The sequence below is a fragment of the Heterocephalus glaber genome, unplaced genomic scaffold (genome assembly GCF_053883595.1).
Source record: "Heterocephalus glaber isolate CG9 unplaced genomic scaffold, H.glaber_assembly_v1.0 deba00001481, whole genome shotgun sequence".
In the NCBI taxonomy this organism is placed as follows: Eukaryota; Metazoa; Chordata; class Mammalia; order Rodentia; family Bathyergidae; genus Heterocephalus; species Heterocephalus glaber.
Genome location: NW_028258317.1, coordinates 41,473,323 through 41,497,160, shown reverse-complemented (window position 1 = coordinate 41,497,160; position 23,838 = coordinate 41,473,323).

The window sequence follows — 23,838 nt, the reverse complement described above, 5'->3', positions numbered from 1 at the left end:
AAAGCACACAAAGATACCTCCCAGAACTGTAGAAATAGAATTTCTAGGAAGGACTATGGGGACAGGTATCATTGACAAAGACTTACAGGTGATTCTTACTGTAAAACATGATGTATTTAGCTATGAATAGGTAGCTAGCAAGGGATAGGCCCTAAGATTGAGTCAAGCTGGTCAGTATTACAAAGAAAACAGTTTGTACACCTATTTAAGAGCTAGTGAAGAGCTACTTCAAGCCATACAGATAGTTAGGCTTAGAAATGTAAAAGCAACCACAGAAAAATTGATAAAGAGTTAAGATGCAGATAAGCAATTAAGGACTCCGACTCCCAGTAATGAAACTTGAAGGAAACTTCTTAGGCAGAGTATACAAGGTAGGTAGCAGCCCCTCTGTAGACCTGGGCTAGGGGTTGGTTACATGAAATTTGGGGATTTTGAACAGCTTTTTTCTTTTGAATCTACATTTAAAAACTACAAGTCTCAATTGGTTATTTTAAACCCACAGAGGCACCCGTATTACTGGGCCTCCTTGGACTCCAAGCTCTGCTATTTCTTCAAAGATTCTGGGCAAAGAGCTCCTCTGTTGAGCCTCTTGGCAACCCTTCCCCACCAGGAGCTTTCTTTCTTCTTATACCTCCAATAAATGTTCCCCTGACTTCCTCTTTTTCATCCAGGACTGCATTCTTTGACTTTTGTGGCACTAGGCTCGATTTCTACAGTGTTAGCTGTTTCATTACTATCAATTCTGATTGGAAAAGCGCCAAATTTGAGTGACTAATAAAAAAAAAGACTCTTCATGACACATACACCTGATTCATCTGGCAATCCATCATGGCCAAGTGCAGTAGTGCAGCTGGAGACTTTGCATTTCAAACAAACCCTCAGGTCAGTCCAGTGCTCCTGGTGCAAGACCGCATTCTGAGCTCAGTGACTCAGTCATCTAGGATCTGGGGTCATTTGCTGTCAGCCATAACCGTGGCCTTTAACAAAAAAAAGTAATCACCTCCAATGTGTACACAAAATGCAGATTCCAGTGTCTCCTTTTAGATTCCCATTTGACAGAAAAGACCTCATCTACTTTTAAAATAAGAAATATCAAGTGATTTGATTCTGATCTAAGCAGTCCTCAACTCCATTTTCCATTAAAAACACTGAAAATCCTGTGAAAACCAAAGCACTCTAAAGGTGGAAAGAACACCAGTGTGCCATTACATAGGTCATTCAATCCCTTGGTTTTATCACCCACAACCTGGAGAGAATAATATGTGCCTTTATGGAGTTGTTAGGCTAAAATGAGATAAGACATGAAAGCAGAGTGCAGCTGAACCACTCTTTTGAAGGGGTCAAAGGAAATAGGATATGGAGCCAGCAAAGAACCACTTTCAGCCAAAGCAGCAGAAAGGCTTTCCTGTATTTTCTTGATTCTTAGGCTATAAAGGCAATTTACAAAATCACTACATTCACTCTGTCCACTTACCTGCTAGGCGGGACCAATACTCGGCTATTATTATAAAACGATAGTTTCTCGCTCACTGAATTTCATGCCTAGAGGTTTGTAATTTGTATATATATAAATATCCATTCATGTTCATATGTACATATGCACGCATATATGTTTAGGATTACAGACATGAAATATATATCTTCACAGATATGAAATAGGCACATATGCATATATAGTTAAATTTTGTAGATTTCTTGAGATTTCAAAGGCACATGTAATATAGCTAACCTTTACAACAACGCTAATGTAGCTCCTACTATTTGACATTTTAACAACACCTTTTTAATAATGCATATTCTTAAATGTTAAGTTGATTCATATGTTATCATCCCAACTCTTAGATCTCAAGTTCTACTCAGAATATCAATAGGAAGTTGAAAGATAACAATTTTATTGCAGAATTTTCTCAGAAATTATAGTGATCTGGTATTATCACTGTTCGTTGCTCTGCTTAAAAGTTTATTATTTTTAAATGGATTGTGTCCTCAGCCTCCTTCTCAGACACCCCTTACTGGACTGAAATAAACCTTCTAAGAACTATCTCAGCCTGTGGCAAGGACAGGGCTGAGGTCAATGTGTACTATAGAAGCAGGAAAAATATGTGCATTAAGAAGAGAAGCAATACACTACAATTCCTTTGGTATATCTAGAAGTTACAAAACATGGACTGGCCATACATAAACAGTGCAAGTAAGAAAATCACAGTGAAGTGAGTATGTTTTCTATGTTTCATGGCACACACTTAATGCACAGGATTTCTGTGAACATGATTGTGTGTGATGCATACCTATTGAATACCTGGGATCATAATGTTGAGTTTGAGGTGTAGTGCACTCTGGGGCATTCTAAAAGTGAGTTATTTGTATGAATTCTATAAAATGATCTTGCCTATCGGTAATTGGGTGACTCCAATGATTTTGAAATTATTATTGAAAATTATGAGATGTCAAAAATAGATTCTTTTATACTTCTTCAAAATTTAGCCAAGAAATGGAAGAAAAATCACACAACTTTCCTTGTTTTAAGAATTAAGTTCATTTTAATTTTGAGGTGCTTTAAGAACTATTGATGGTAAAGCATTTAAAATTAAATTAAATTTGTTAATATTTTATGAATGTTTACCATTAAGGGGAAATATTAAGTGTAAATTTGAATAGATATATTTCCTTTGAAAACTAAATTTTTTCAGGTTTGCATTATGGCTGACATAGGGTGATAGGATGAGGATGATTAGAAATACTTATATTGAGTTTTCTTTTGTATCTAGATTTCTTTTAAATGTAGGATAATAAATGTATATAAAATGAGTACAGAGAAAGAAAAATGAGTACAGAAAGAAAGAAAGAGTATCCTAAATATATATATATAAATATATAAATAAATAAATATAAATATATAAATATATATTTCAGGTAAAATTGGAATCATCTTTATCATACATAAGCTAGAATATGAGTATGTAATTGTTTATTGAATTATTTAATGCATGATATTAGACAAGGAAAAATAAGTACTCACAGATAAATGACTCACATATGGCTAGATTCATATTATGACTTATTTGGGAAACAAATTTCACAGTCTCCATATTTGACTCTACAACTGTATCAGACTTAACATGAAGCACTAACGTTCATTATAAAACAAAATGTAATTGTTTTTGTTCTTTTCAATACTGAAATAGTAAGACAACAGAAGGTTTGGAGATATACATTGAAATAGCCACATCATTATAAACATTTCTTTATTTATGATAAATTATATGAATTAAATTAAAATTGTATGATATATTAAAAATTTAATTATATGATGCCTGGATTGTTAGTGTTTATTCTTGTATTTTTCACTCAATATAACTAATATAAACCGGTGGTTATTCATTGGGACATAATTCAGGGGTCATTTAATTCAATGTGAATATAAGGAAAAAGCCATAATAGTATTACCAATATCTGTTTTAGTCAGTTAGCAATCACAGATATTTTTATATTGCATTAATATTGCCATAGTTATCTTAAAACATACCAGAGATCCCTCACTATTTCAAAACTGTAGTACTTAAAACACACATTGTTAGATTTTTAGTGAAGCCCATACACTACTCTGTCTCAAATTTATTGTACAGTTTACTTTGGAATCTCTACTCATTAATTTTATGTACATTAAAATAGTCAGAAGTGCCCATATACTTTGCCACTTAGCTAATGAGATTCGTGACAAAAAAAGAATTTAAAGCATCTGCTTTGGGCTTGGCATGCAACTCAGTCATAGAATGTTTGCTCAGTGTGCAACAGGCCATGGTTTTGATCCTCAGCACAGAAAAATAAAGTCAAGTAAGATGCTTTCCTTTAGAATGGATCAGGTCAGGTCGCTGTCCTCCAGAAACCAGCCTGGGCTCCCTAGTTCACTGACAATGAAGTCACAGTTGTCTTTTCTTTTCCATCTCCATTAACCTCTCAAACCCACTAAGTGTCCCCAGAGATTTTGTGCTTGCTTTACCCTCTGCCTAGAATTTTCTCCGTGGCATATTCATATTGTATGGACTCTCCTATGCTGATTTCAAATGCCACTTTCCTATTCAGTTATCTGGTAACCATCTGAGTTACAATCATGTCCTTCTATGCAATCCTGGTTTCCTTGTGCTGCTAAATATACTGTATAATTTACTAACTTATTTTTTACCTACTCTTTTCTAGGTTTTAAATTCCACTGGAGTAGGTACTTGTTTCCTTTTTATTATTGTTTCATTGCTCACCCTAATATTATAACAAACGTTTGTGGAAAAAATGACTACCATGTAGAAATAATGCTACTTTTAGTATAGTTGGAAAGCTGGGTAAACTGCCTCAACAACAATAGATTAGCCCATTTTTAGAACTGTTAAATGGAACCCGAGAAGTTACACAAAAAGTTGATGTTATTCCTTTAGCATACAGGTTTACTGAAATGCCTTTGGAAAAAATGTCAATTTTCTAGTGTTGCCATCAAAATGTAATCAAATTTGGTGGCTTAAAACAACACAAATTTATTCTCTCACAAATGAGGAGAATTCTGAAATCAAGGTGGTGGCAGGGCCACACTCCCTGGAAAACATTCAGGGTTATTTCTTGCCTTCTTCAGCGTTTGGGGGCTCCTGATGCTCGTGGCTTGTGGCAGCATAACCCTAATCTGCCTTCATTTTTCCTTGGTCTTCTTCCCTTTGTGGAACAAATCTCCTTCTTTTCCTCATAAGGAAAGAAGATATTGGGTTTAGAGTCCACTCTCAATCCAAGATGATCTTGAGATTGTAAATTATATCTGAAAAGCCTCTATTTCAAAATAAAGCCACATTCAGGCACTGAAGAGCAAGACTTTGAAGAATTTGAGTGACTTGGTTGTCTACAGAAGATAAGAAATGTCTGTCCAAAGAAACCAGATATCTTCATTTACTTTGTCCTCAGTGAGGGAGAATTATTTGTTTCAAATATTTTTATAGGATTATATAGTTCATTATTCTGGAGGATCTTCTAATAGACCTTGGGAAAAACAAAAATTGACTGCAGATAGAAGTGAATTTTTTACAAACCTAAAACTATAACTTGATACTTTTCCCATTTTAAAACAGATAAAAAATATCTAATAAATAGATGCCACTTTTCTCCAAAGAAGAAATATTTTACCTATGTTTAACCAGTGGGAAATTCAAATGCAGCATATATCACCTACCTGTATGATTTCCAATAGCCATAATTAAGAATGTATTAAATTACAGACTTAAGTGTTCAATGACTGAAGAGAATTTCTAACATTTATTGAACAAACTTTAATATTTATTAATATTTTCTGCTTGCCAAAGGAAATGCTATGTACTTCATTTACTTGATCTAAGTCCTTCTGCTTTATAAGGTTGTTTGTGTAAAAAGTAACATAATGAACCAGAAGCACTTCATATAGTTTCTGAGATATGTAAAGTAAAAAGAATTAAGATGTGCTATGTACATATACCAACTCCTCACGAGGAATGTAATAATGATGCACTACAAACTTGTACTAATATACACTTTTAAATAATTTTAAAAGGAATTCAGCATGCTTTACCAAATATAATTGGCTATCACTATTGTCAAAAATGATACATACAAATTTCCATGTTTAAATTCAGAATGTCAAATTTGCAAGTTAAAGGAAAAGAGAATTGACAAACTAAAGTGTTGGTTTAGCTCTAAGCTCAAATTAAGAAAAAAATATAATGTAATATCAAAGTAGTAAATCTTACAAATTCTTGAGTTGAATTCCTGGTAATATGTGCTTTTACTGGTTCCTAGTCTGAGCTGCATTTCAGTTCAGATCACACCTAGAATTAGTTGTTTGGTTCCAGGGAGAGTATTCTGGGGATGACCTTTACCAGCTAACTACAGGATACTTAGGAAGGTAAAGAAGAAATGAAATCTGCTACAGGATGACCAGATAAAGGAAAACGGCATATTTTACTTGAAGAAGATACTTCAGATAAAAGTAGGAGCTTTCTTCAAAAATTTGAATGCTGGTCATGTGGAAAGTAATAAAATAAAGCCAAACCAAGTAAAACAGGTAACCAGCCCGGGACATGAATGTTACAATAAGCACGGTCAGCATTCCGTAGAAGAAATACTTTCTCAGTATTAGCACTGTTGAGCAGTGAAATGAACTACCTTGTCAGAAAATGAATTTCCATAATAATGATAACTTCTGATCATTGAATACTTGGCATAGAGCTAGCAGCCATCCTCCATTGCCGCAATCAATCCCAACAATAATCCTATGAGGCAGTGGTTATTATCTCTATTTCCTGGAAGAGGAAATATAAGTGATTTGCCCATGGCCACAAAACTAGAGATCCTAAGCTTATTTTTTTAACCACATTTGTAGTCATGGCCTCTATGGTACATTAAATTGAGCACATCTGTTAAGAATCTTTTAAAAGGATGTTATGAATCTAGAGGATGGGATATCTGGCTTCTAAGGTTAATACCTGAGAAATGCTTAGAAGCATTCTGTTAGTAAGAGTAGCTGAAATGTACCGAATGTATAAAAGGAAAATTTTTAGAAGAGACTATAATCGTAACTCTCATACAGATGCAAATTGAACAAATGTCAAAGATTTTATTTACTTCATTAATTAGTGTGGGAACAAATACAGTATCATATGTGTTCTAATAATTCACCCCCAACACAACCCACAATAATGAGATGAATTTAAAAATAGATCCGAAACTGTTGTGCTCCAGTGAGGAGAAAGAAAATCATTGTATTTTGCTAGAAAAATATTTTCATGCCTATGGAAAATAATTACTGGCATTAGTATCAGTTATTCACAATGTATAGAGAGTAAAAACAGCTCCAAAATAATGAGTGGTTCAAAAGTCTATTCACATAAGACAAACAGGGATAGCATGCTTAGAAAGTACTTAATTTTTTCATTGAGAACACCAATTTGTGTCCATTTAAAATCTTTTACAGTGTTTCCTTCAATTGTTTATTATCATGTTTGTCACATAGATTGGAAACAGCAAGGCAGTGTTTATCATGAAATACAACAGCACCTGGCACTGAGCCACCCCAGCCTCCTGGAGTTGTTTGTATGTTACATAGGAAAACCAGAGGAGAGGGTTAAGCAATTTAATAACTACAGTCACAGAATCATATTCAGAGACCTAAATGAAATCTAATTTGTTGTGTGACCTTGGAAAATTACCTGAACTCTTTAGGCCTAAATTTGCTCATCAATTAAAGGGAGATAATAAAGTACTGAAATCCCACCAGTAGGTTAGTTACCAGTAGCTACCAGTAGATTATAATAAAGCTTATCTGTGTTTGAGTTTCAGTAGCCATTTAACTAAAAGAAGATAATATTGGTGTTGTTTTTGTTGTTGCTACTGCTGTTATAGTATTATGACTAGTAGGAAAAGTATAATAATATACATAAATCCATTCACACAAAACACTGAATACAGAAAACAATAATTTTGGAGTGTAAGTTCTTTAGCACTGAATATGGTAGATATTCAGTGAATGCTAATGAACACAATAACATCATTTATTGTCTACGATGTATACACTATATGCTATCAAGTGAATTAAAAATGCTCATACTAATTTTTAAATGTGAATTTATAATAAAATGATTCCATATTAGTATTTAATTTTGGGTACCCAGGAGTAGTTTAAAAGTAGATGGACTTCATTATAAAAAAAAAAAAAAACCTTTGTTTTGATGGAAGAGTTTGAGAGAAGTGTGCAGGAAAATTCTGTTCTCTAGAAATTCCTTCACAATTGGTTAGGCAGGGTGGTAGAAATTAAGAGATAAGGGTGAGCATGAGTAGAAAGCAGAGAAGAATGAGTAGAGAGCAAAGTGGTAAGCTGAAAAAATATGCATTGGATCTTCTCTACCAGGGCTACAAAAGAGATGGACAAATTTGTTCTTTCTCTTTTAGTAGTACACAATTTCTATTAGCTTCTTATCCTAGAATATCTGGACCTGTATATGCCAAAGAGATGTTTCTACTCCCAAGAAAAGGGTGCTAACTTTTCTGATGCTATGTTTTAGTCTGGTGCTGATCTGCTTATTTCAGCCACAACATCAGTCTTAAGTGGCAGAAAAATCAGGTGTTCACAGGAGTTCCAGGTTATTATCTGTTATTGAAAATGCAATAGTTGTGTTAGCAAGACCTTAAGAATATAATATCTTGGAACTATTATGGGCACTTACAAGTCAATCAAAACAATATACTGAATCATAAGCATTTTCTTCCAAATAGATCTAGAAATTAAGTGGTATCAGGTGTGGCTGATAGACATGATGCTGAAATGGAAATTGTGTTTGCATTGTTAACATCAGCCTACCAATGATATCTTGGATACCAGAGTGGACATTTTGAGTCAGCTAAGCAGTGGTGAGGAACTGTAAGTTTTTGGATCATCCTTAAAACATGTGCATCTAAATTAAAACTACCAATTGCAGATAGAAAGAAAAGGTATAGCTAGAGGAATAATAGCAGATATTTATGGAGAAATAGGCTTAAGCTTTTTTCTCTAGCCATCCCCACAAAAGGCGACTTAAATCATATTGACCCTCCACTCCTCCACCATTCAGGGACTACCTGGCCATTGGCTATCAATAAAGAATATGGAACTACTGTAAACTGGCAACTGTTGGAGAGAGGACATGTCTGAGGCACCCAGGGAAACGAAATCATGGAGACTTTGGCAGATATCCTGCTGGCAGGCTGCTCTTAAGCAGCTCTCTGTGAGCAATTATGCTTGCTTCGGTTCTAGATCTGCTGACGTGGCTGGCTGCATGTTTCCCAAGTCCCAGGAGTAATAAAAAAGTCAATCACCTGATCTAGACAAACCCTCATATAACCCTGGGGCTTGTTTACAATAAAGAATCAGAGGCATATCCCATAGGACATTATTGCTAAGACTAGAAGTTCCCCACAGCAAAAGAAAACTTACAAAGGGTGCATAGAGAACCGAAGCAACAGGGGTGCTACTTCCTATACTGTAAATTGGCCTCAGACAGGTGATCATCTTCAGGTCAAACAGATTTCAGTTATAAATTTTCTTCTGTGATTAATGGGTAGTATACTGGTGTGTGACTTTGTCAAGGAACATTTAAATTTTTCTAGCCTGCCATATTTGCTCTTTTTCTTTTCGCCTCCCATAATTTCTATGAATTCTTGAACTTAAGAAGACAGTATTTTATTTTATTTGTCTTACATTCTGATCCAGGAAAACCTCTGAAGTGGAATTTAAAAGTTGAGCCTAGATCAAGTCTCAGGAGACCCTTCTGGGTATACTCAGTGATCTCCATCCCTATCTTTCAAAATCCATCCAATTATATAACTACAGTTGGAAGTGATTTGTGAAAAAAGAATTCACCAACAACTTTCATGGACCTAATATGAGGAGGGGAAATCCATGAAGATCAACAAAAGGACACATTCTTTCAGAAAACACACCTGGAAAAAAAATGGCTACCTATCAACCAAGTTAGAACAATAACTGGGTCTTCCTCAAACATGACATTCATGGTATAAATTCAGCATTACTGTCAGTACTGTGTATTAGTCGCATTATGTTAAACTGTTGGGTGGACTGGGCTAAAAATCAACTTCTGTACCTTTGGTGTTTCATCGATAGTGCTGAGGTCATAGCAGGTATCTGGTGAATATTTGTGAAGCTGAATAATTCCCTTGTTAATAGGAAACACAGGTTCTCATAACAAGTTTCCAAACAATGTGGGTATGGAGCCATGCAATTTTGCATATGGAGTAGAAATCCTCGACTGAACACCTGTGTTATCTAACTATCACAAATTCAAATATACTCAGGATACATTTGGTCTGCTTTATTTGAAATATATTTATTCATTTAAGGAAAGAAGGAGCCTCTTTTTGATGAAAGAGAGGGTCGAAGATTTAGACTTGGTTAAAGAACAAAAATTGGCAGGTCATGGTTGCACAAGTTTAGAATCCCAACACTCTGGGAGACTGAGGCAGGAGGGTTGAAAATTTGAGGCTAGCCTGGAAAATTTAGCAACTTAGCAAGGCTCTGCTTCAAAATTAAACAATTAAAAATGTCTAGAGATGTAGCTCAGTGCAAAGGCCTGGATTCAATCTCCAGTACCTCCACCTCCATACAAAATTACTACAAAAAGAGATGATTTTGAAGATAGCTCTTCAGTAAGCTTTATTTTTGGCCCATCTTTATAACTCATGCTGTAGTCCTAATTAGGTTTCTAATACCATGAACTAAAGTAACAAAAAGAGCATACAATGAAACATGATTCGTCACATCATTTGTTATAGTATTAACTGAATTATTAATATGATGTAAAGCATAAGTAAAAAGTTACTGCTTTGATGAATATTACTAAAATGACAGATCATATACCTTAAATAAATAGAATGATTTTATTAGAAAAATTTTCCCAATACATTAATATTTTGTGCCATCCAGTATTAATTCTGCAAGTAAAGTATGCTACACAGATAAATGCAGTACAATGTGAAAGAATTCAATACAGAACACCATGCCCCTTCTCTTAATACTTTTTCTTTAAGGTCAATTTGACCAAATGCTTTGAATTGCAACTGCTTGCTGTGAAGTTCCCTAGAGTCTTTGGAATTTATTCCTTGAATCCGTAGCTCTTCTTTAGAGCCCATCTTATTAAGCTATATATATTACTCCTGCAGTTTTAAAAAATTATTTGCTGTATACTGAAAATTTTTTCATGGAGTTAGTCAGTCTTTTAAAAACATGCAACCTTTTTATTAGAATTATAATTGTTTATTACTTTATCTGTTAATGCTGTGTTAATGAATAGGTTTTAGTGCTTTGCTCTCTACCATAATTTTTCTCATATGTATGGAATGTGAGATGTTCTTTAGATGACAGTTTAATACAATGCAACATTTTTCTGGAATGTATGCATAGTGTTACAGTAGAAACAAATGTATCTATGCAACTGTTAAACAGAGGAGAAGTAATCTGAAGGTGAGGTGTCAGCAGAGCACACTGATCTCCCAAATACCATCTTCAGAAAAGGTAAGAAACCCCAGAAAATAAGTGACTAAGTGACTAGGAAGCCACTCAGCTTGTGCAAGGCAAAGAAAGACACATCAAAGAAACGACTGGGCAGTTATCCTGGAGGAAATGAGGGAAGTTGTCTGTATTCTGTCTTCAGATGTGTATTTAGGGTCCCTTTAGGTACACATGATGATGACTTTCTGAGACAGAATTCAGTTGAAGAAAACTGGGGTTCCTGAAATTGTAAAGATAGAGACACTTTGAAAGGTAATGTGAATCACCTTGTTGGGATATTATACTACCCCCAAACTCTCTAGCTTTGAAGTGAAGATTTCTATCCCCATTTCAAGTTCAAATCACATCGCAGTGAATTAGTTTAATAACTTTGGAGAAGTAGGACATATCTTGACATGAAACAGAAACAGTACAGTGTAACAATCATTTAACAATATTAACCACATTATTTTCTCTCCGCCTGCTACCATCCTGTTATGATTCATCAAATATTATATGAGTTGTACAGCTTGTTTCCTTTTCCTCACTGGTGCTATCCCAATGTGGCCTCCTATTTCATGTCAAATATACTGTAATAATCTATTTTGCTGTCCTATTCCTAAACGTATAACTATTCTGAAGTGGACGTTTTCAAATTCTTCTCCAGAGCACCCTAACATTCCCTAGCATACTCAAGGAGATCTATGGAGTGTGAGACATAGGGAGTGGTAGCTCTCAAATTCTACTACAGCTGAGAAAGCTATGCTTCTGTTTTATAGATTATGCTCCTGTTTGACACTATGTCCAGAGAAAGGTCTTGGTGGCAATAACTTTGTAAAGACTCTAGCTTTAGCTGTCATCAAGATCAGGCCAGATATGTCTTTAAAGAATCTCCCCTTTTGGTCACAACTTTGATGCTCTATCAATTATTTTCTACATGAAAACTTTGCTTCTATAAAATCTTTGGTTCATTGATTTCTGCTGCAGACTGAGTGGTGGATTCCAAATTAATATGTCAAATTTCTACCTTTCGGTACCTTAGAATATGACCTAATTATGTTTTTTCTGTTTTTTAATATGTTTTTATTAGTGTCTGTTGGTTATACAGATTAATGGGTTTCATTTTTTATCTAATTTGAAAATCACATCCTTGAAGATATAATTAGTTAAAGGGAGGCCATGAAATGAGACTTGAAACCAATATGAATGGTAACCTTATAAAAAGTAGAAATTTGGGCACACAACACACAGGACCACACACACACAAACACAAAGGGAACATGATATTAAAGCCAAAGGCAGAGATCGGGATGATGCAACAGAAGCCAGAGGACACCTATGATGACAGCAGACCATGAGAAGCCAGGAAGAGGCTTTGGGGTACATTTCTAGCCTCACCCTTCAGGAATGGACCAATTCTGTTGGCACCTTGACCTCAGACTTCCAGCCTCCAGAACTGCGAGACAATGAATTCCTTTCATTTAATCCACATTTGTGCTGCTTTGCTATGGTAGCCCAAGCAATGTAACTCAATCTTTGAACATATCATTACATCCATATCAATTCCATTGTTCTCCCTGCAATGTCTTTGTTACAAACTCCTTGTTTAAGAAATACAACAAATTTCATAGTAATCATAGTTTTTCAGCTACTTTGATTTTCAGCAAACTAATTTCTGAAAATCTAATAATACTTAAAAGTACAACTGAAAAATATTGTATCCTACTGTATTGATTACTTGAAAAGAGTCAGACTAATTTAATATTGCCTATTTAAATCCAGGATAAATTTGTTTATCATTGTAATTACTATCATTAACAAATGATATCTGTAGTAGTTTAGAATGTATGGGTTTGAAACTACACCAAGATAAGGTTTGATGAAGGTAAAATATATCTACTATCAACAAGGTTAGAAAAAATACTTTCTAACATAATCAATAACGTATTTAAACTCTTGATATTAATGAAGAGAAATATTGGATCTTTATATTTCTTACTATTTTTGTAATATTCATCTTGCTTTGTTTGTGAATTATTTTTGTTTTATTAGGATAAAAGGACCTAATTATAGTTTGGAAGACTTGAAAAAGTCCAAGGATACTAATGGCATGTGCAGATTTTCAAGAGCATGTTGAGAACCCTGCTTTTAACCATTACAATGTGTCTAGTGTCCTTCTTATGCTCCTCAATAGCTCTCAATTTCAAAACCTAGATCCACATTTTCACCAGCATTTCTACTTGACATCTGAAAATCAATGGTGTGGTCAACTACTTTCTCCACCTTGGACATTAGTATCACATTTTGTTTCTGTCACCTTCACCCCTGCCAGGTTTCTTCTTACATATTTGACCCTTTCATCTACTCATCTTGTGTTGCTTCCTCCTACATTGTTTACCATCTCACCCACTGAAGAAATCAACTACCAAAGAAAAGCTGCTGACGAACAAGTATGTCTCTCTGGCTTGACTTCATTCCAGACGTGCAATTCTAAGATTCTTTGGCTATATAAAAGTAGGTAAGGCAATCATTGTTCTTCCAGTAGCCATTGTGCATATATGTCACTTTTGTCTTCTCCAACCCTTGTGTCCTACTTTGAATCTGCTAAATTGGTTGGATGTGAGTACTATTAATAAATAGTTATCAATTAGTTCCTTCTAGCTTACAAGGCCACAATCACAGAAAAGGACTTCTGAACAAACACATTATTTGATAACAAAAATCATTATTCTGGCTTTGTGGTTGAAGTATCCAAAGAGTTTACGAAAAAAATCGCCTCAATTACAGAATGACTTTTCTGGTATAAACACTTAGAAAAGATTATGTAAAATTAATTTAAAATTATTATACTTAGTGTTTTTATTCATTTTTTGATTTTGATAAAGATGTCTGTAGATTTTCAAAAGCTCTCAGTAGCTCTCCATTGTACAAATTTTAATCTACTTAGATTAACATTAATAGCCTTACATAATCGGACCCAAATCTACATTTTCTGCTTTGTCTCCTCTCCCACACCATACAGTTTATGTTCAATTAAGCCAGCTTATTCAACATCCATGCAAACATTTGAGTTTCCCACCTCAGTGTCTATGATTATTTTCAAAGATGGTTCTTTACATGGAATAACATCCGTCTTCTCTGTGTCTATTGTCAAAATCCCTGCTCATCCTTAGCACAAAGCTCACTGTATTAACTTTTCTCTCTCTTTAAATTGATAGCAACAGCATATCTACAGTTTAATAGACATAAATTTTTTTCTGAGTTTCTTGAAGTCAAAATTTCATGTCTACCTGATAATTACCAAAAACCAGACATAACATATAATCCTCACTCAAATATTTGCATAACCGGACTGTATTTGACTGCAAAGATTTGTCTCTTCTGCATATATAGTTGGAAAAATTTAAAACACTTTCAAAAATTTAAAATACCTAGTGATTATAAAAACTCATTCAGTAAATCCTTACTGAATGACAGAAATAGTACAAGAAATACATCTAACCAAGAAAAATCATTTCACTAAGAAGAAAGCTGGAAAAAAGAATAAACCAGAACTATAGAGAACTGGTACAATCATGTGCTTGTAGCTAAATCATACTTTCCGGTAGGCAGAGAAGCTGGAAATGGAAATTGAAGCGATCTGGGAAACAAGACTCCCAGACCTTGCTTTATAAAGAATTGTACAAAGTAGGTCAGCACTTCTTAGAAAAGAGGAGATTGAGAGCATAGACATTCAGAAAGGAAAGGAAGAAATAAATCCCTTAAAGCTTTATAAGCTACCATCAAATGAAAGATAAAGGAAGTATGAGGTGATAGCAATGTCAAGCAGCACTAAACAAGGACAAGAACTGAATTTGTTGCAGCCTGGGCTGCAGGGAGGTCATGGGAGACTTGCTGTGCCTTGTGGGAGGAAAAGAGAGTGCAGCAGATGGGGCAACTCTCTGAGAAAAACAGTTGTTTTCATTTTGCTCATCTTGTGTTATAATGCAGTTGCATTTGGAGTCAAAGCTCTTGAGGTGAAAGACAGTTGCCCATCTCCAAGCTCTATGCCTTGGGAGATAGACGGCATAGTCTAGTTCATGTATGCTTCAGGTTACCATTCTGTAAAAAAGAACAGTAGTAGTACTTAAAGCATTATTGAGACAAAATGAGATAGAACATGTAAGCATTTAGTATAAAGCATGTATTGTTGTGTGCAAGCTCAAAGAACATTAGCTATTATTTTCAGTCTTTAAACCCATCATGAACCAAACATTCCTGCCATCCAATACTTAGTGACTTACAAGTTAAATGCCTTACATTTTTATAACTCCATAGAGACAATGATATAATTTATTAGGCACTTTCTTCATAACTCAAGATCCTTCATAATTGGGTCCATTGAAATGATTCAGTGTGGGAGGCAACTTAGGAGTGATGGAAGGAAAGTAATAGAAGAAAGGCTGGGGAAATGTACATCTCCACAATTGTTTTCTAAAACTAGCTTATGATTCAGTACTATCTGTCTGATCATTGACCTTCAAATTCACACCTTTTGAGGACTTTTCCATAGAACTTGTAACATCAAATTAATATAGGTAAATTATTTGGAAGTTAAAAATATACTGAAAAATATTGTCCCTAATTAAAAGTGGGAGATGGTGAGAAAAGTTTGTGTTGTATTTCAGGGTTGGCTCTCCTCAACCGCACACTATTCTGTGAGCCACTTGGAATAATTACATTGGTAATAGTGGATGGGGTGACAGAGAGTAAACAAATACCGCGGAAAAATAATCACTTAGCAAGTTTATATTCGTGATCAGCCATTAAAATTGGTACTACTAATTCTCATGATATTTGATAATTTATTGTCTTTTTATGGATTGTAAAGGGAAAAATACTATAGAACTTTTCAATGTAAAAAGTATGGAACATTTCAGAAATTATGGGTTTTCTGGTACAAAATTTTGCTTACCCTCCACCTCATTCTATTATCTAATCATTGGGTAACATTACTGTTAATATTTTTCTTAGCTTCCCATCCTTTTTTATGAGGTTGAATTGGTTCTTGACAGGATATAATATAAAATTTAAAAATGACATATTCCTTGTGAGTAACTCTTTTGCAAATAATTATTCATGCTAGTTTAGCAAACAAGTACTTGTCATGTGATATGTGCTATGTTAACCATGGAAATAAAGGGAGCCAAATGTACTGGGATGGCAACATATTATTTTAATACAGTCATGGTTTAATAGTTTAATAGTTCTTTTCTAAGAAGATAGCTACATGTCTTGATAAAGTTTCGGGTAAATAAATTTATTTAGAGTAAAGTTTAAGGACTTAGCATATTCCCAGTACAGAGACCTCTTTATCCTCAGAATCTCTGTGGAGTGACCTGGGGTTAATGCCTAGAGGATGTAGGTGGGAGGAGCAGAGGAGTGGGCTGAGTAGGTGGAAGCTCAGTGGCAGGGGAAGTGCTATGGGCCATCCTTCTGCTTGTCACCTTGGGGATGGGGATATAACCTGTAGCTGCTGGTGATGTCACTGTCCCTTCAGAAACTCATGACAGCATTTTAGTGTCTTAGTGTACAACTTAATTTTTCCACTTATACAAAATAAAAAATCTGCAATGAAAGCTCAAGAAGGAATGTATGCTCACGTATTCAAAACTTAGTATGCACCAGTAAAAGCAAAACCAATCCAGCAGCATTGACCTCGCCTTTAACTGTACCTTTAACTACAAAGTAGTAGGTGAGAGAAGTGCAGTAAATTTTTTTTAAATTAAAATCTCTACAACATGCCATATCCAATTCTATCAGAACTGATAATAAAGGTTGTCAACTTGTATAAATTCCTTATTAGCCATTTGGAGCTTTAGACATAAAAAAGCAACACAATCACAAAACTGGTCACTTTAATCGAGTAAGTTTTGTTTCTTAAATAAGGGAAAATCACAATCTCTAAACACTAAAATAAAACAAAACAAAAATCCTCAAATAAAAAAACCCAAAACAACCTTCTAAGGGAAGTTGAACAATTGGTAAGATTCAAGGGGACTTAGGTGCTGCTCAAACCTGAGCTGTTTTCATTTCTCTCTTCCATATCTATACTCTGGCACTTACTGCATCCTCCTGCTATTAGGTAGAATGAGTATAAAAGGCAAACCTCTGTAAAAATAGGGTTTAAAAATAGACCTCGGTCCACTTTGACAAAGCGCTCTGTCCTGCAGCACTCTGCTGCCATACTCTCATTAAACCAGTGGAAATGTCAGCATCGTCTATTTCATTTCTACTGGAGAGTGAAGGGCTTCTTCACTATTTGACCTGTGTCCACTGGAGAGGGAGAATTTGATTCATAAAAAGACATGGTCTGTCTTCCTTAGCTATTAATGAGCCAGCTAAGAATATCTCCATATAGCTGCAGAAGTGGTCTGTCAGCATCCCCATTATAAGTCTCCTTTTCAAAAGGATTGTACTATGCTCACAAACTAATTCACTTCAGAGTGAAATGTGATATGTGATCTACACATTTCTGGAATAACCCAAATTTTTCTTTTTATTAAGAAAAGAAAGTCAGTGTCTTAAATTATAATATTGCATCATAACTTTAATAAGAAAACTACACAAGACTAGCCAGCCCACTTCTGAAAAACAAAACAAACAAAACAGAAATATAGAAATTTTCTTACCTATCAGAGAAAATATAAAAATAAACACGTTTTTAACAAATTATATATATATATATATATATATATACACATTGTATTCTTCCCCAAGAAACTATCTACAATTTATTTACACTATGACAAGGAATATTAGAGAGTTTATGTCATATTTTAAAAATTATTTCAGAAGATAATACCAGTATTTAATATTGTAGATTTAAAAGAAGTTCATTTAGGAATTCACCTTAATTTCTTGATGAAAACTTGACAACAATTCAGGTAGATGACAATAAATACGCTTGCATTTTTTAAATATACCTATATATAAAAATATGTTTTTTCTGTTACATAGAATAAAATTTGAGAATGGCAGAAAATATGTAAAGTAGATAAAAGCGTAATAGGAAAATAAAAATTATTTGGTTTTACCTAGATATAATATTCTGTTTATATTTCTCTAATTATATTATTATATATGTGTGCACATTTATAAATGCAGAATACAACTACAGGCAATTTATGCCCCAAACCTTAAGTATCAAACTTTCTAAAGTTTGTATTTTAATTTTTAAGCAAATGCAAGGTCACAGAGGTTTAATTTTGGGGAATTGAAATTTACACCATTTTATTTCCTCCTCACATTATGTTCTTTTTTTACCCCTCAGTACAAAGCTGAAAAGTTAATTGATGAAGTCATCTTCATGAACACTGATAGAGCAATCTACACATGCATACATACATATGGTTAACCATTTTTCAATTCATCCAATTAATCTGTCTATCCATGCACACATATATATGAGAATGCATGGAAAAAAATAATTATTTTATCTATGCAAAATGCAGCGACTGACTGCTAAGAACACTAGAGTTAATAACAAAATCCATACCTTCAACTGAACCTCAAATTTAAAGGGAGAGAAAAATAATCCATATAAGATATGCAAAATAATTTTAGATAATGATATTTATTCTGAAGGTGGTCATTCTGGGAGTGGGTTGGCATGATGACCTCAGGGAAGAAGGAAGGTCTTGCCTGAAAAGTCAAATATCATACAAATTTATGCGTCCCTGGAAAATGGACTCAAAGCTAGATTTTTTAGAGTAGAAGCGTGAGGATTTTATAAAGCTTTTTAATGTAGGATATCTGGAGCTAGAACTATCTGGACATGAATCAGTTAGACACAGAAAAGTCAGAATAAGAAATCCAGCATTACTAATCCTCCTCTCCCAGTTTCAGTGGATTGTGAAAAGAACAAGGAAGATTTAGGGAGATTGAAGATTTGGGTTGCCGCAGTCCTAGTTACCCACTGAACCCTATCTTGGAAGAATAACTCCAGACACCAAGAAATCTTCACAGGTGTGGGATGTATTTGGAGATTCCTGAAAACAATAGGCCTATGAAAGTTCTACTCCTGGAGCTAGCTGAGGAGAGAGAGCTGGTGTCAGGAAATGCAAATGGTGAATTTAAGTCTGAAAACCAATGGCCGGGACCACAGCCAAAGGAATATTTTAACCAGTGTCAAAATGGTAAAATCACCTTCATCATAGGCACCAGTACAGCAAGAAAGTAAACTAGCTACTACAGCCAAAGGAATATTTTAACCAGTGTCAAAATGGTAAAATCATCTTCATCATAGGCACCAGTACAGGAAGAAATTAAACTAGCTACTACCAGGGTGCCACAAGTGTTCCACGTGGAAATGAGCCCTTTTCCAGTTGGCCATGTTCTCCACAAAGTAGAGAGAACATCTATACCATTAGAAGCCACATTAAAGAAGAATACAGTTGAGGAGAAAATTTACAAGCTGAACATTTAATTCTAAAAGACTTTAGAGTTCTGTAACAAGCCTTAGTTTATTAAAAAAGACAGACTTTTACTCCATTATTCTAACTTTAACTTCTTAGCCAGAAAGGTCTAAAAAGAAGATGAGAGAGATACATTGAAAAGTTAGATTTGCTTTCTGCATGTGAGTACAGGGTCAGTATGTTCTGAGACTGCTGCACCGGTTGAAGCACATGGACAAAGGCTTTGATCCATGTTTAGTTCGTCAGCTGTCATCAGAGATAATGTGAAAGTCACAAGAGATATGAGCTTCTTAAATCACCATGTTTCTGGCCTGTGGACAGAATCTTTCTTTATTTTCAGCTAAAAGGGGGGTGTATATACATATGGGATAACTATATATAATATGGCAAAAATTCAAAAATATAGATGCATACGTACATTCCTATATGGATTGCCTTTAGTTTCCAGAAGCTTGCTGAGAAAAAAGGCCACATTCACAGGTGTGTCTATGCTTAATTTAGTTCACTTTTCTTTTCTACAAGAAATGAGTGAATACACTCACTTGTTAAACAGACAAAATAAGTCTGGCATGATAACTAATGAAAGGAAAACAGAATGAGACGCAGGAAGCAGGACTTTACCTGCCAATCAGATTAGGCAGCTTTCTAAGTCTAAAGACAATGGCATTTTAATAGGACATGTGCCACTTCTCAGAAAAGTTCAAACAAAGGAATATCATAGAACATTGATTAGAGAGATCCAAATGCTCTTGGCAATATAATTAGAAATTGTAATAAATAGGAACTACTTTTGTGCTGGTATTGCACATCAAATACTTTTTTTTTTTTTTTTTGGTACCAGGGATCGAACTCAGGTCCTTCTGCTTGTGAGGCAGGTGGAGGAACCACTGAGCTAAATCCCCGCCCCTAGCACATCAAATACTTTGTGAAGCAGTCATCAAACCAGTGGTTCTCAACCTTGACTGCACTGGAATCACCAGGGAACATTTAACAACTCTGATTCCTAGGCCTCACCCAAGTCTATTAAATCACAATCTCACGGGAAGGAACTGTACCCCTGTGTACTTTAGGGCTCCCTGAGTATTTCCGGTGAGCTGCTTTTCCACTCCAGGCATATTTCAAACATGCACTCTTTCTTCAATACAGACTTTCGAAAACCGAGTCTATGTTTAGCTCACTTATACACTATCGGGGCTGAATAGTCAGAGACTGTGGTAGTGAGGAAAGAAATGTGGTTTCAGAATAAATTAATGGGATTTCATGGGCTTCCTGCAGCCGGTTCAGAAAAGCACTTCAGTCATAGTACGAGGAAATAAGAATATGTGATTCATTCAAGTGAAGCAGAGCTATCCATTTATTATGACCATTTGACAAGTACAATAAGCACTATTTATATTATTGCTCAGAAGCAACAAAACGAACATGAATGTTAATATATTACCATGAAGCTACTCCTCTAAAGGGAGTCATGTTGCAACAAAAATTTTACTTGCCACCTTTTCCTCCAATATTTTAATTAAAACAAAACATCAGCTATTTAGGATTGCAGAATTGCTCCTGGGGGCATAAACTGGTGAACTCTAGACCATAACTGCCCAAGAGGTGTTTCTGGTTTGATGTGTAGGAAGTTTGAAAAACTTGATTTCAAACATGAGCAATAGAAACAAATCCTAATTTCAGCTTTTTCAGGACTGGTCTTCTTTCTTACAGGACAATACTTGGCTTTGGATGCGAAGTGGATGACACATTTAGGCAAGGCACTGACTACTAGTTATTGGCTTTGGATGCATAGCAGATGACACATGTAGGCAAGGCACTGACTACTAGTTAGCTACTGCCCTCTTTGGGTGAGTACCACTTACTCCTCTTTACCCCCTGGTCTGCAGTTTTGAGTTCAGAACATTTGCTATACTAATTAAACAGTTAGGGCCTACAGTCAGAATGAATGCATTATAATTCCAACTATTGACTATGTGCATAATTGCAGACAATTTAAATGAGATCATTGTTGTGAGTAGGAAATCATCTTGCCTATCATTCTTAAAATTTGTCAAAATAAAACAAATTATCTTAGAAAATCTGAATCTATACACAGAATTTTAGAAAGCTAGCCTCCAGAAATAGGAAATTCATAATTTTATTTTCAGTGGCATTGTCAAGGGATTATTTATAATAAGCAGGAGAAAACAAGGAACAAAAATACGATGTGTTAATCAGGAAACACGATTCAGTTAGGTCAAATCATTTATTGTGGGTAATAAGATTTTTTGGTTTAAAAGAAGTCATTCAATAAATTTGCATAGTCCAATAAATATTTTATCATATCGCTAAATCATCATAATATTTAAAAATTCACTTATAAAAGCAAATGATCAATTTAAAGCTTTTTAAAATTATTTTTATTGGTACATTTAAGGTGTACAATATAATGACATTCATCACTAGAAATTAGCACCTTCACATAATCCATCTTGGTTCTCATATTTTCCTCATTTCCCTGCCCTCCTTTCAAACCCTCCACCCTTGCCTATCTTCAAAGACTTTGTTTCCATTTTTCCTTTTTCTCACATTAATTCCATTCCCATCTTTCTTTACCCCTACCTCTTCAACTTCCCCTTTGCATCTTTTCTTCCATTTCACATTAATAGTTATCTATTATAACTTTTAGTCCTATTTATACTTTCAGTTTCTCACACTAGAGAAACTATTTGGTATTTACATGTGTGTCCTATTTATTTCACTTAAGAGTATCACCTCAATGCACATTTAGCTATAAGTGTCTCCAGTTTCTCATTCTTTATGGCTGAGTAATACTCCATTTTATTAAAAAATCACATTTTCTTGTTCCAGTCTCCAGCTGATGGGCAGTTGGGTTGTTTCCAAGTTTCAGCTATCACGAATTGTGCTGCTATGAACATGGGTGTACATATATCACTGTGGCATGATTCTTTTAATTCTTTGGGGAAGAAACCCAACAGTGGAATAGATGGGTCAAATGGGACTTCCAATCCTAGTCCTTTGAGGTATCTCCATACTGATTTCCACAGTGGTTGCACCAGTCTACACTCCCACCAGCAGTGGAGTAGGGTTCCTCTTTCCCCACTGCCCCATCAGCATTTGTTACGGGTTGATTTCATGATAGCAGCCATTCTTTCTGGGGTGAGGTGGAATCTCTGCTTTGTTTTCATTTGCATCTCTGGAATGAGCAGTGATGTTGAACATTTATTCATATGTTTATCTGCTATTTCTACTTCTTTGTCTGAGAAAACTCTATTCATTTCAGATGCCCATTTTTGGATTGGGTCTTTAAATTTGGTAGGTCTGATTCTTTTAAGTTTTCTATATATTCCAGATAGTATATCTTTGTGTGAAGAACAGCTGGAAAAAAATTTTTCCCACGTTGTGGGTTGTCTCTTCACACTGCTGGTGGTTCACCTTGCTGTGCAGAAGCTTTTTAGTAAGAAGTGGTCCCACGTGTTGATTGTTTGTGCTAGTTCATGTGCAACTGAGGTTTTGTTCATAAAATCTTTTCCAACACCAGTGTCTTCAAGAGTTCTACCTAACCTCTCTTCCAACCAGTTTAGTGATTCTGTTTTAATATTTAGATATTTAATCCATTTCAATTTTAGTTTAGTGCATGGTGAGAGACATAGGTCTAGTTTTAATCTTTGGCAAGTTAAAACCCAATTTTTCCAGCACCATTTATTAAAGAGGCTATCTTTCCTCCAGTGAGGGTGTTTGACTCCTTTATTGAAAATGAGGTGGATGAGTGTGTCTGGAGTTGTTTCTGCATCTTCTAATCTGTTCCACTGGTCCTCAGGTCTGTTTCTTTGCTAGTACTATGCTGTTTTTATCACAGTAGCTTTGTAGTATAGTTTCAAATTGGGTGTTGTAATACCCCCTGTCACGTCTCTTTAACCTAGAATTTCTTTTGCTATTCTGGGTCTCTTCTTGTTCGAAATGAATTTTTGGATTGTTTTCTCAAGGTCTGTGAAGTATGCGCTGGGATTTCAATTGGGATTGCATTGAATTTATATAAGCAGTTTTGGAAGCATGGCCATTTTCACTATGTTGATTCTTCCTACCCAGGAGCAAGGAATGTCTTTCCATTTTCTGATATCCTCTTCAATCTCTTTTTTCAGGATGTTATAGTTTTCAGAGTAGAGGTCTTTGATTTCTTTTGTTAGGTTGATTCCTAGGTATTTCAATTTTAGGATGTTATTGTGAAAGGAATGGATTGCCCCATTTCTCTCTTAGTGAGTCTGTTTTTTGTGTACAAAAAAGCTATTGATTTTTGTGTGTTGAATTTGTAACCAGCTACTTGACTGAATTTCGTTA